Raw genomic sequence first — 15,253 nt, forward strand, 5'->3', positions numbered from 1 at the left:
TAAATCAATGTTTCTCTTTAGAGAGAGGGGAAGAGATGTACTCTCTCCAAAAATCAATTCATCAATAAAAAATTTTAAATATACTTCTCAAACAAGGATGCGGACATGCCAAAGGCACAGAAGTTAGTTTGAAGGGGCTCACACTAACTTAATAGAAGTATTTCCTACCACCCATGAAGTCATTTCACCATGAAAAAAACAAACCTACATCTGGCCATGACTCTTGATCCAATTTCCAGTTTACAGAAATTACCAGGTACATACAGTAGTCCTCATTACTCACAGAGCATATGTTCCAAGATCCCCAGCGGAGGCCTGAAACTAGGGGTAGTACCAAATCTTATGTATACTATGCTTTTTCCTGTACATACATACCTATAATACTTTATAAATGAGGCAAAGTAAGGAATTAGCAACAATAAATAATAAAACAACAAGATGGCTGCCGAAGGACAGGAGGCACATCCGGTGTGGACACACAGGACAAAGGGATGACTCACATCCCAGGGAGGATGGAGCAGGACAGCACAAGACTTCATAGAGTGACATGCAACATAAAACTTACTAATTGCTTAGTTCTGGAATTTTTCATTTAATGTTTTGGGCCAGGGTTGACCATGGGTAACTGAAACCATGGAAAGCAAAACTTGAGTAAGGGGGAGGGGGGACTTCTGTACTGAGAGGGGTTAAATCACCCCAGAGATGTGATCAGTAGTATCCAGTTGTCAGAAACTACAGAGCAAATGACCTCGTTTCTTCAACAAAAATTTGAATGGCAGAAAAAGGAAAAGAAATGAATAGAAATTTATGATACATATTCACTAATCACAACGTTTACACCTTATTTGGGTCTTGATTAAAACAAACAAACTGGCCCTGACTGGTTGACTCAGTGGATAGAGAGTCGGCCTGCAGACTCAAGGGTCCCAGGTTTGATTCCAGTCAAGGGCATGTACCTTGGTTGACGGCACATCTCCAGTGGGGGGTGTGCAAGAGGCAGCTGCTGGATGTTTCTCTCTTGTCCATGTTTCTAACTCTCTGTCCCTTACCCTTCCTCTCTGTAAAAAATCAATTAAAAACAAACAAACAAAACTGGCCCTGGCTGGTTTTGCTCAGTAGTTAAAGCATTGGCCTGTGGACCAAAAGGTCCTGGGTTCAATTCCCAGTCAAGGGCACTTACCTTGATTGTGGGTTCAATTCCCAGCCCTTTTGGGGTGTGTGCAGGAGGCAACCGATTGATGCATCGATGTTTCTCTCTCTCCCCCTCTTTCCTCCTTTCCACTCTGTCTGAAAATCAATGGAAAAAATATCCTCAGATGAGGACTGAAACAACAAACAAACAAACAAACAAGAGGTAAGTTGCAAAAAAAGATTATGAGACAAGCAAGAAGATATGAACACCAACCTGGGTATATGTTGATATTAGGAATTACTACATAAATAACTATTTATGACTGTTTTTTAATTAAATTTATTGGGGTGACTTGGTTAACAAAATTATATAGTTTTCAGGTGTATTGATAACTGCTTATGATAATGAATAATATTGCTTATATATTTTTTAAATTTTTTATTGATTTTCCACAGACAGGAAAGAAGATGGATAGAGAGCTAAAAACGTCTATGAGAGAGAATTATCTACCAGCTGCCTCCTGCACACCCCCTACTGGGGATGTGCCCGCAACCAAGGTATATGCCCTTGACCGGAATTGAACCTGGGACTTTTCAGTTCGCAGACCGATGCTCTATCCACTGAGCCAAACCGGTTTCGGCTGCTTATATTTTTATAGTAATCCTTATAATTTACAGATACATACTGCAATATTTATAGATAAAATGATATAGATTAAAGCAATCCCTTTAGAATTTTCTTTAGAGTATTTTAGATGGGGAAGAAAGTTAAGGTAGTATAAATAAGATTAGCTATGAGCTGATAATTAAGACTGTGCTTTATTTTTTTCTTCTTATTCCATCTATTTTGCACAAGGACAAGTGTGGACAGAAGCCCTGCCCTGGTCCCTCTTGCCAAGCCATCTGCCTTTGAAGGCAGTGATGTCAGCAGGAAGAAGAAACTTAAAAAATAATAAATAAATAAAATGGTTGCCTTTGAGGGATCATCCTTTTGCTGTTCATAGTGGGATATCATCCTTTACAATTGTTCATAAAGGTGACTATCACGAGGTTGGCATTCACGAGCTGGTAAACCACCTCTTCTCTAACTTGGAGAACTGCAATGGAGGTGGCTGCCGAAGCCCGCTGAGACTCCAGGACAGCGGACAGTACCTGTCGCATTTCTCCAAGCAGCAGGGCGGAGGGGACTTGGCTCACACAAGCTCGTGGCCGCTAGGAGGTGCATTACACTCACTGTAGCCTCAGTGGTGGGCGGGGATAAAAGGCATTCTCAGTTCCAGTAAGTGCTTTGGATGAGATTCAAAGCATCCACCTTGCAATTATACTGGAGCCTGCCCACCCCAGAGATGGAGATAGCCTAGCCCTAGGGAAACACAGCTAACACATGCACACAATACCACCCTGTCCCAAAGCACTCAACTTCTTGATACCCTCCAGGATGCTGGCTAATGTCTCACAGGCGGCTACCCACTGATTCCAGCCAGCTGTGTGAACCTGTCTGTTCCCAGCCTAAACCCATGCTTCTTAGGTAACTACACATTAGCAGCATAGCTTTCAGGAGGTGCATTTCCAATTGTGATTGGTTTTGCCTCGGGTTGCTATTATTTCAGTTGCATTGAAATTGCAGGTGTCGGTGATGGCACGTCAGCCTCCTCACGATGCAGCACTCTCAGCATCACTCCCAGCGGCCTGGCTTGCCCCGAAGCTCGGCTGCAGGCGCTCCCACACATTCCCAGGCCACGAGTGTACAGACAGAAGAGAATGCGGTTCTCAGACTTGCTGCATGGGGAGCCTGACTTCTCGGTTTCCTCCCTGGTGATTTCCCGACTTGGCTTCTGCAGGAAGCGGATCTGCTTTTCTCCCAGAGGAGGCCAAATGTCATATAGAGGAAAAGGCTGCTCGCAACAAAGGGGCCTGATTCAGAGCAGGGGAAAGGTTGGACCCAAGATCCTGAACAGATCATTTTACAGGAATGGTGAGAGAGAGAAATGAGGGTTTTTCTAAAGCTGATTCATTCACTCCAGACAGTTCTTGTCCTGATGTCTCTGCATTCCTTTCTGGGCTCTGTCCCCCGCCCTCGTACATCCCCTTCATTGCCGGTTCTGGAAACCAGTGAGGGATAGGTTAGCGTGGTGCTCATCCCAGGGTGTCACCTAGCAACATGATGTTCATAAATAGCCACAATCATCTCTTCTCCAAAAATGGCCAAAACTTCTCTTAAAGACATCGGGAAAAAAGCTTAGCCATCTCTGCGCTAGTGTGAGATATTCCCATGTCTATTCCCAGCCTTCCTCTTCCCCTCTCAGTGTGACCTCCCAGCATGTTGATTGTTTATACTCTGCCTTTTTAAAAGTGCACATTTCCTTCTACAGGGTCACAGAACAGCTGTTCCTGTACAAGTCTCCCAGTAGTTTTGTGAACTTCGTTCAGCTCAAAAACAACCCAAAAGCCAAAAACATTCCTACTTAATTCTCATCCCTTGCGCTTTAGAAGAACTCAAGCTGAACGTCCTAGCATACTAAGGCCAAGAAAGAATCACTAGGTAAGTTAAGACCATATGAACCAGATAAAAGTCTTACACTGTTACTAAGCATTCAAATATGCAGGAACAACAAAAAAAAGTGGCTTTAACTAGACCTATATCTAGCAAACCTTAATTAACTCATAAATCCAACATACATATTCTGGGCATCTATTATATTTCAAATACTGTGCTAGGTAATGACACAGTGATGAGCATTGCCAAGGAAGGGCTCATCGTGTAGTGAGAAATGTCAGGAAAATCTCATTGCAAGTGGACTAGACAGCATCCGGGAGAAGCCCGAGTCTTCTGATTCTGTGGTTGTTACAGATGGGGAGTCACAGATGAGTGGTCTTCATGGAAAAGCCATGAAGACCCAGCAAAATGTCAGCATTTTATAACATAAGTAAGCCTTATCGTAACTACTTTATGCGGCCATTGTTGTTGCTTGTGTCTACAGGTAAAACATCTTTTTTTTTTTTAATATATTTTATTGATTTTTTTACAGAGCAGAAGAGAGAGGGATAGAGAGTTAGAAACATCGATGAGAGAGAAACATTGATCAGCTGCCTCCTGCATACCCTCTACTGGGAATGTGCCCCCAACCAACGTACATGCCCTTGACCGGAATCGAACCTGGGACCCTTCAGTCCGCAGGCCGACGCTCTATCCATTGAGCCACACCGGTTTCGGCTACAGGTAAGGAATCTTTAAGCCAAGTGGTTTCTGGGTCCTGGATTCCCACCAGCTGCACAAAGAACACGCCGGTGCCATGTGCTTTGTATAAACAGGAGTCCCATTCGGGCCGTGTTAAAGCTGCGGCACAGAAAGGTGTCTGGCTCTAGGCCCAAAGGGGCGAAGGGAGGAAGGATGGTCTTGCCGGAAGCCGGTGAGAATAGCTGTGGCCATGGGAAGGGCTGACCTCAGCAGAGGGGCATGTCTAAGCCACCGTCAAAGAGACAGAGGAAGACAAGGGGACACATACCCTGACCTTACTCTCCTCCTGCCTTTCCCACTGTGGTCAATATTTCCAACTGGGCAAATCCAGCCGGAGGCCAGAGACAGGGCAGCCTGGGGATGCAGCACAGCAAGGCCCGCCTCACAGGACACGGGGCACGGGGCACGGGGCACGGGGCGGGGGGAGGAGGAGGCAGGAGGAGAGAGGATCCACAGGGGAAAACAGAAAATAGCCAGCACCTCATCCACATGGAGACATTAAGCAGGCTTTTCTGATTGTTCGCGTCTGGGAGTCAGGGGAGAGGTCAACATCAGAGATATAAATTTGGGAGTGCCTCAGTTAATAGATGGTAATTAAAGCCATGTTTCCGGATGAGATCACTCGGGGAAGATAAAAGGGCCGAGGCCTGGGGCGCAATTTACTACCTTAATAGCCTGTTCTCAGAGGAGGAGCCCTCGGAGGGGCCTGACAAGGAACTACCCCAGAGTTGAAGAAAAACCAGAACGTGATATCCTCAGAACTCAAAGAAGGAAGGGTTGTCCTGAAAGAGGCTGAGAGGCCAAGGAGGAGTGCCCTTCTCTTAGACTGTGTGAGAAGAAACACCGCGCACAAAGGAACAAGAAGGCTTCAAGGGCACAACAGAAACCACTTTACTCCTTTCCTCACAGTTGCCTTCGTAATCCTGTGGAGTTGTTCTTTTTGCCTCACCCACACAGATGATGTGTAGGCAAGGCCCCTGTTTGTTTTTTTATTTATTATTATTTCTTTTAATCACTCTCAGGTATACTAGTAATTTCTTTAATTATTCATGGCTACCTGAATGTTTTTCCTTTGGTTTTCAGAACGGGAAGGGTCCTTTGAGCTCAGGGACCAGGGGGTGGATGCCCTCTGTCCATGCAGGATCCCCAAGCAGACAGACAAAACACGAAGAACCTACTGTAGGCAGCAGGGGAAGCAGGCGAGCCTTACCTGACCATCCGCACTCGCCAGTGCCCCTCGCGATGTTCACGTGGCACTGAGTTGTCTGCAATAGCCAGCATCAAATGATCTCAGGTGGCTCTTCTCACAAGGAAGACAGATCTGATAACTCGAGGTGTTCTGTGCCCAGGGTACTTGTGCCTCAAGGGAGGACCAGGGGGAGGGGGCAATGCTTAACAATAGAATTTATCTATTTATTATTTTTTAAAATATTTTTTATTGATTTTTTTCACAGAGAGGAAGGGAGAGGGCTAGAGCGTTAGAAGCATCAATCAGCTGCCTCCAGCACCAGTGGCCTTCCCCCAACGGGGATGTGCCTGCAACCAAGGTACACGCCCTGAACTGGAATCGAACCTAGGACCCTTCAGTCCACAGGCCGACGCTCTATCCACTGTGCCAAACTGGCCAGGATTTATTTTAAAATATTTATTGAGCTCCTACCCTGCTAGGTACTAGGGATTCAAATGATGAACAAGAATACCAGTAAACACAGCCCCTGGTCTCACAGGAGAGGCGGGTCCGGAAGCAGCACTGGGTTTCTCACTTGCAGCCTGGTCAGGGGTGGAGGCCATCACTGGCTCCTGGGCAAGGGCAGGGCAGGAGCCCATCGGGGATGCGAGGGATGTCCTGTCCTGTCTACCATCTCCCACCAGAACCTGCTTTCAGCCACTTCCTTCCGCTGCAGGCCACCACTTGTACAAAACAATCACAGGTTTTGTTAAGGAGATAGCAGACTGCCAAATGCAGCGCTTCACTCTTCAATGTGGGCGGGACTTCGAGTAAAACACATCAGCATGTTCACATCCGGCGTTTCCTGAAGCGTGTTCCCATCCGGAACTCTATTTTATCCTCACCAGCATCTCATCATCCCCCCCCACCCCCCCCCCACACCCTTATTTAAACATCGGCGTGTTCACAATCTTGATCGAACTATGGTGTGTATTTCTGGGCACATCATCAAAAAGCCTGCAGCTGCTAAATCCATTATGAAATCTTAGAATCTCAGAGGTTTAAGGGAACATTAGCTCTCAGTTACTTCCAAACCATTCATTTCTCGGAGGCTCAACGAGCTAGCTAGAGGCAGAGCCAGGATTACAGTCAAATAAAACAAGTACATATCCAATTAATACTCCCAACCCCTGATAGTTCCTATATTGCTTTCACAGAGGGTTTTCAAAGAGCTGCATGAAAAATTAAGATGTGCCCAAGCATGTCCCCATCATACTAACATGACAACCCAGTTCTGAGCGGTCCTCATCCACCCGCCAGTGGCCCGGGGATCCACGCAACATGCCGTGTGCACCAGTGGACGGAAGAGGCCCCTCACCCCTGCCTCTGCCCCTCCTGGATGAGCATTGATGCCCGCTGGGCATGCCCAACTGCCCTCTCTCGGATACTGCCCCTGGGCCTCGGGCAGAGACCCCTACAAAGCAAGGAGGGCCATCAGAACTGTCTCTGGCAGGGACCCTGGGCAGTTCTCTGAAGGTGTGCTAGGGTGTTGTAAATTGGGCGGTTGCCTGGAACTCACTGGTTAGGGAACTTGAGGACAAATTGCTAAAGGGAGAGGAGGAAATTGATGGGTGGTGTGGTGATACTAAAATAAACGAACACAGCAAGCTTTATAAATATCACATCAACCCCCAAACTCCTAAGACCACAACAGTCTTCAGAATTTTATTTTTTATTTTTTTATTCCTTTACTCTTCAAACTTGCCCTTGATGTTTATTTGAATCCGGCTTGTTCTGCAGAAAAAAGATGCAGAAAGAAACGAGAGAATTCCAAACAGAGAATTTGCCTCACATTCAAAGCCAATCCCTCCCCCTCAGGACTCCATCAGCCTCGGGGCACCACTTCAGCCGCTCTCCTCGAAGGGGCACCAGCGCAAGGCCTTGTCCTAAGGTCTGGGGGCTGATGTGGCCATGGAAAGCCACCCTCCCTGCGTCCGAGGAGACTACAGCCTAGCAGGGGGGCTCCGACTCATCAACATTCATCATCACAGACAAGAGTTCACGGGCATGCTAACCAGTGCTGGAGAAGGTATGAGGAGAGGCTTTGGGGGGTATTAGGAGAGGTGTTGTAAAATAGGTGCTTTTCAGTGAGTTTTGAAGACTGCATATGATTTGATATCATGTGTGCAAAGGGCACAGAGTCATGGAACCACTGGAAAGAGATTGGCAGGTAGTGGCAGGAGATGGGAGACCAGATGCTAAGGAACAGAAGCAATCCACCGCAATGTGTTCTCTGTGTGCTCATGGCACATAGTAGATGCACGTATAGTAGACTGCTGCCGTCATGCTGAGGAACAAGAGACATCCAAAGCTCGGTGGCCTGCAACATTAGAAGTTATTGCCATTCCTGTTACAGCTGAAGCCCAGTGGCTCTGACTCAGGCTCGGCTCCAGGTTGCAGGTAGACTGTGGGCCAAGCCTGCATCTCCCCATTCAGGCTGACAGAGCAGCCGCCCCTCTTGGGACTATGTGATGGCAGCGTCGAGTAGTTGTGAGTGACAGAGACTGCATGACCCAAACGCCTAAATCATTTACTATCTGGGTCCTTTACAGAACAAGTTTCTCTACCGCTGCTCTAGAGCACAACGAAGTGATGGTACGAACCTCCCAGGCTCGGTCATGAAAGGGGATGCAGCTTCTGCCCTGTGGACAGTAACACTCAGCCTGGAAGCCTTCAGCCCCACCCCCAGCAGTGAGAGTGCTCTGGAGTGACCATGGAGAGTCTCAGAGAGTCCCTGAGAGAGCGTGGCTCCAGTCCCCGGGCCCAGCACCCAAACTTCCACTCCAGTGCATCACACATTCCCAAGCCAGAACCGTCCGGCTGAGCCCTTCTTGAATTCTAGCCCCACAGAAACCCCAAGCAAACAATAAGATGAATGTTGTTGCTTTGAGACACTGCCTTTTGGGGTGATTAGTTATATATCAACTAATGACCTAGTGCATGGATTCAGGCACATTGAAAGGAAATTAATTAGAAGGTGCCGGTGGGGCAGGACTGAGATGGCCCTGGAGCCAACCTCACACAGTCCCTCCCTGGCGTCTGCAGAGTGAGCGGGGTCCCTCTGGCAGGTGGGGTCCCTCAGCCTGACCTGCGGGAATCAGGCCGAAACCAGCTCTGTGACATCCCCACAGGGATCCCTGAATGGGAGAGAGCGCTCTGAAAAGTTGTTGTCACATAGGGTGTGGAACGCAAATGCAAGTGTGCAGTAAACCAGATTCAGGACCAACAGTGCCCCAGCAACAACATAACTCAGGGCTGAAGGTGGAATTGCATGGTTCCGTGAGGAATCGGACTCCCTCCTCTCTGGTTTCAGGGTGTGTCACCTGAGAACCTCTGCGGCCAAGTCACTGCAGCTCAGCAACTCCTGCGTTGAGCGTCTGCCCCCTGGTGATTCAGTACGTGTCATAGCGACTGGTCAGACAGTGGGACGGACACTTAGCATATTAGCCTTTTATATATAGAGACAGGTAGGTGGAACACTGCCATGCCCTTTTCACCACTGCAGACAGGCTTTTCCTTGCCCCCCTCTCATTCCACTGGTAGCACATTGTGTTGTCATTTTTTGTAAGTGGTTGACAAAAATCAAGATGTGAAATTCAAATTTCATTGTCCACAAATTAAGTGCTCCTGGAACATAGCTACACTTACAATGTAAAAGCCCTTCATAGCTTGCAGGTTGTATAAGAACTGATGTCAGACCAGGCATGGAACATAAGCTAGTTTGCCAATTCTTGATCTGCGGGTAAGATATCCAGGAGGCTGTCTCCACTGGGAATTGGAGATTTCATACTCATGAGCAGTATCTGGGCCGGAATTAAATTTATTTGTCACTTACATATGGGTGGCAGCTGAAGCCCCCAAACCAATGAGGTTTCTCCAGCAAGTGGGCAGTGAGTGGGAAGCAACGATATCCTAGGATGGAAAGTCTGTGGCTGCAACATTCAAGGGGTGAATAGAGATGAGGAGCCCATGGAGAAAGGTCAGAGGACCACAGCCCAGCCCTCACCTCGTCCCTTCTCGACCTCCCACCCCCAGTCACTATTTCCAAAGTTAGAGGCAGAGAGGAAGGCCTATAGCACTTGAAATTTGAAGGAGAGGTTCCTCGCATTCCTTTCTGTCTGATTCATATAATACCTCATGAAATCATGTTATTTAAATAAATACGTATTTATAACCATAATTATTTACCAAATAGAGAAACAGACCAAGAAATTGAACCGTACAAATTTGAATACATTTTTATTTGTACCTTACTGAGAAAATAAATTTCTCTGAGAGGATGCATTTTATTGAAGTCTTCTGTGAGAGAATGAAAGTCACTGAACTCTATTTTCTCCATTCCTTTAATCCTTCAAAAATGTGTTCAGCCCTAGGTAGTTTGGCTGCATGGATAGAGCATCAACCTATAAAATCAGAGGGTCCTGGGTCTGATTCTGGTCAAGGGCAAGCACCTTGGTTGCAGGCTCTTAGCCGGCCCGGGGCCCTGGTCAGGGCTTGGTTGCAATCAATGTTTCTCTCACATCGATGTTTCTGTTTTTCCCTCTGTCTTCCACTCCCCCTAAAACTCAATGGAAAAATATCCTCAGGTGAGGAGTAACAACAACAAAAAAAGTGTTCAGGACTTCTCCAGAGAAGGGACCCTGACAACACTGAGTAAAGAACTGAAGTAATGAATGTATTTTTATTCCCTGTTAGGGAATGGGAAACGGTAGGCTTTAAATAAGACGTGGCCAATTATTGATGGATTCAGCAAATATTTAGTAAACTTCTAAGTTGTGCTACAAATCAAATGAAGAGTGCTCTGTGGGGCTGAAGGACAAACATTTTAATAACATCCGGTTCTTGCCCAAGTGAAATTGCACTTTGCACAATTCATATGTATCGATACAAGGAAAAATTACTCTGGACTGGAACATCAAATTTTCTATTGAGCTCCATCGAATGACTGAAATTAGTGGAGGCAGAAGCCCTGATGAAGAAGACTGTAATTTCAGAACCCAATTTGCTTGCGGTGCTGAGAGCCAAGGAGTTTGGCACCTTTAAGAAAATACCTTACAGAGTGTTTTTGTGTTATGCAAGCTAGGTGCTTGCTTCCTTCCCAAGTTTGCCCACATCTATGTCTCTCCAGACTTAGGCCCAAAGGCAATTCTTTTCCACTGATTACCTCCTCATGTCCATCCCATTTATGTAGAATCTATCCACTTATTTTCATCCTTATTACCACCCACCCTGACCCAAATAATTCACATAAGACTACTATAAAAGCCTCTTAACTGGTCTTCCTGATTTTTGTTTTGCCTCCTTCTTCCCCATCCAGTTTTCTGTGTAATTGTAAGAACATCACACCCCACTTCAAGCTTCTCTATTGTTTCTTTTTATACTTAGAATAAAGTCAAAACTCCTTACCTTATTTTACAAAGCCTCAGACAGGCCTCTGACTGTCTCTCAGGTCACTCTGCTTTGCTTTGAGTGTTCTATCTCTTCCAGCAACCCACAAATCTCGTTTTCACCCGAGGGCCTACCCTAGATAGCATCAAGAAGTTATGTTTCAGTAATGCTCAATCCACAAATCCCATAAGTATCCAGTGGGGCCAAGATCTCTAGGGCATCTGTTGTCTGGGAGGAGACTCAGCAATTTAGGCTCCTCAATCCTGAGGTTCTACCATTTTACTGTGGTCTTATCCTAAAGTTTAAACTCTGGTATGACACATGAAGGGAAGCTCAGGAATGTAGAAACACACATGGATACTGGAAAGCACTAACAATCTCAGCCTTAATCAGGTCACCAATTATTCCTTTAATAATTTCCATCCACACAAAGAACACAATCTTTGTGTGGCAACCTAAAGTGCCATCCCATTGTTGCACTCAGCTTAATTCCCTGGGTCTGTGAGTGATCCATGTATTTCTCTTCTTTGAGACATGTCTGTTCTTCATAGGTCAGTGAGCCAAGTCAGCTTATCTGTCCCTTCCTTCAAGACATCCAACATGCAATGCTGAAGCATGAACAGTATAAGTACAACGAAATCTCTCATTTGAAAAGAGGAGGAAGAGCAAAAATAAAACAATCAATAGTCCACAGCAATTCTCCCACTTGGGAGAAACCAGGCAGATTGCCTACCTGGTTGGAAGTGGGAAAGAATTTTTAATTAGCCTGATTCTGAGAAAAATAATTTTCTGTGGCAGTTGTAACAAATTACCACAAACTTGTCAGCTGAAAACATATTCTCTCCCAGTGTTGGAGGCCCAATGTTTGCAACTAGAATCACTGAACTGAAACCAGGTGTCCACAGGGCTGCGCTCACCTGGAGGCTCTGGGTGGGGATCTTTTCCTTTTACTTTGGGGACTGAGCTTCTGGTGGCCACCAGCATCCCTTGACTTCGGACTACATCTTTCCAGTCTTCAGATCTCTCCCTGCTCCTTATCTTTTCTTGTGTGTGTCAACTCTCTCGCTTTCTTATAAAAACACTTGTAACTGTATTTAGGATCCACTTGAATAATCAATCTCAATATTCTTAACCTAGTCATACCCAGAGAGACCATTTTAAAGATATAATGTTTATAGTTCCAGGGATTAGGATCTGTTATCTTTGAGGCGATCATTCGGCCTAATACAGAAAGTTTTTCCTTTTTTTTAATTTTTATTTTAAATACTCCATCTGAAGTGGGACTTTGGAGGCTTCAGTTTTCTCAGCCTGCTTCTTGCTGGTGAAAGTTTAGTGGTCCAAGGATTATTTAGTTGTATACATCACTCTTTCAGAGTTCTTGTTCTTAATTCAGTTTTCTTTTATGATTCTATAAATAAGGTGACTTTTTGAGGAGCAAAGGGGAGTTTGAAAATTAGATACTAATAAATAATTTAGCCAGTTAACTGCCAAAATATTTTGAATTTAATTAAAAAAGGTCCACCGCTTGCATCTATAGACACTTACTGTGTACAGATGGTTACTTCTGGTTGAAAACCCTATCATGTATTATTAGGTTTACCTATATTAAAAATTACATGAGAAGAATTTTAAAAAGAAAAAAAATTAAGTGAGAAAAGTAAGAAAAGGATCAATTAATATGAAAGAAAATGATTTTTTTAATGCTAAAAAGGAGACATTCTCTATCAAAATACACACAGATTAAACCTACCCTGTCATCGGAAGTAGAGATTTAATCAACTGCATATCAAACTACAGACAGTAAAAGATGGTGGCAGCATTTACGAAGCACAATAGACTTCATGGTGCCCCATTACCAGAAAGCAAATAAAGGCATCACAGAAACATGTTAGACATTTTCTTAGTACATCTTCAAAGCATAGATTTAACATAGTTAAGTAGCTTTGATATTTGATGGCACCATTATAGACTGTCACTGGAAAACTACTACTTGAGTGTCATTGATGGGTAAGAATAGGTCAGTGAGTATAAGAGAAATTGCAGAATAATGAGACAAAATACAACCACAGGAATTTGAGGGGAATAGGATGGAGAGAGGGAGGAGGATTGGCCAGAGACTTAAGGAGTACGGGAGGGAGGAAAACCTATAAAGGCAGAATGGTAGCCAGGAAAGAGTGGGAGTCAGAAAGAAAAGTTTGAATTTCAGTTCCCCCAGTTACGAATGTAGGCATGTTCCTTAATTTCTGTATGCCCTCAGTTTCCCCATCTGGAAAACAAATAATCACCCCTATTTCACAACAGTATTGAGAAATTAAATACTGTATGTAAATATGTCCAACACAGGCATATAAATGTTAAGCTCTGACTCTTCATTACCTGTTCACTAAGTATGAGTGAGAAGGAACAGAGTGAAATAAATCTCCAGTAAAGGAAGAAAAATAACAATTCTAAAACTATGATCATGGAAAAGACAAATAATCAATAAACATAAGGTAATAAATCAATTCTAAAAATAAAAGTCCTCAGGATGGGAGTGGAAACAGGGAGCTGTTGGAGAAGTGAGGACAGCAGACCACTGAGGCGTGGACTGAGCTGGCAGTGACGCACACGGTGAGCCTGGTGTAGATTTGCAATCAATATTTGAGTCTCTTGATGAGGAAGGACAGTAATTCTTCAAGCAACTTTGTACGTTTTGAACATTTCTTAAAGTAATGTGACTGGTGGGGAAGGTTTGGAGGAAGAAACAAAGAGTTCTGTTTTGGCCTTATTACAATTGAAATGGGAGACACCCAAGAGGAGGCCAAGTAGATCTTCATGAGGTTACCAGCAGCCTGTTTGGGACAGGTAATGAGGATTGGATGAGATCCCCTCAGAGGGGAGTGTTGCTAGGAAAGGGAATTGATTCCTATACCTAGGAAAGAGGAGAAGGATCTAGCAGAAAGGAGAAACCAGTGAACAGAAGGAAACCAGAATGGCGTAGTACCAAAGGAGCAAAGAATGCGTCAAAAGCTGCTCGGTGAATGATATCTAAGAAATGACAATCAGATTTAGAAACAGGGAAGTAGCGGGGAAGAGCATTTCAGCAGAAAAGTCAGGACAAAGCTTGAGGCAATACCAGGCCAACATTTGAAACCAGATTTGAGTTATCTATTAAAAAAAAAAAGCCACTTAGCAGCTAGAGCATGAAATGTCCCTGTTCAGACCTTTCAGATTTCTATTATCATCCTCAGAATAAAATCCAAACTCCTTCCCATGATCCAAGTCCCCACAAGATCTAGCACCTGCTGCCTCTGTGATTTCACCTCATTTCATGAGCTGCCTCACGCTGCTCTCCACTCATACTAGTCTTCTTGCTGTTCCTTAAAACAAACCAAGCTTCTTTCCATTCCGAGCCTTTGCACTGCTTGCTCTTCCTTTCACCTGGATGATTTTCCCCCTATTTGTTTGCGTGGCCTTCCTTGGCTACTATACCTAAAATGGAACCTGCCAAGCCCTGGCTGGTGGCTCAGTTGGTTGAGCATTGTCCCGTACACCAAAAGGTTGTGGGTTCCATCCCCAGGCAGGGTCTATACCCACACTTCTCCAACAGCTTCCTGCTTCCACTCCCACCCTGAGGCTTCTTCACTCTTAGAATTTATTATCTTACATAGATGTTTCTCTCTCTCTCTTGAAAAACAAAAAACAACACCCCCAAAACAAACAAACAAAAAAACACAAACACACACACACACACATATTCTCAGGTAGGTAAGGATTAAAAACATAATAAAATATAAATAAAATGTCTACCTGTCCAACATCCTTGAAGTAGTCAGCCTTGTCTGGAGATGTGACCTTCAAAAGGGGAAATCTATACTAGGTAGTCAGTTTTTGATGTTGCTAAGGGAAGAATGATTTGTAAAAAGCAAAGAAAATCTTTTAAATGTGGGCTCACTTGCTGATGGAGTTATTGATTTCCTTAAAAATACTATTAGCAGTAAGATTTCAAAGGTTTCCAGTAATGGACTCTTTTCTTTACCCAAGCTCTCGGAAAACCACCACCACCACAACAGACAAGCTTACATCATGTGATTAAAAAAAAGGGGGGGGGGGAAATGGGTTTGAGAAAAGGTGAACATATAAATAGCCTGAAGTTGAACTTTCTATAAGCTTGCACTTTGCAGTTCAAGTTACTCCTAATTCTCTAGGTGGTTCTAAGTGCTGAATTAGTTAAAGTCACCATCCCTTGACTCCTTGGTCCTACCACAAGTCATTTTTTTGTCTGAATC

Source organism: Pipistrellus kuhlii, unplaced genomic scaffold (assembly GCF_014108245.1).
Source record: "Pipistrellus kuhlii isolate mPipKuh1 unplaced genomic scaffold, mPipKuh1.p scaffold_m20_p_1, whole genome shotgun sequence".
Classification (NCBI taxonomy): Eukaryota; Metazoa; Chordata; class Mammalia; order Chiroptera; family Vespertilionidae; genus Pipistrellus; species Pipistrellus kuhlii.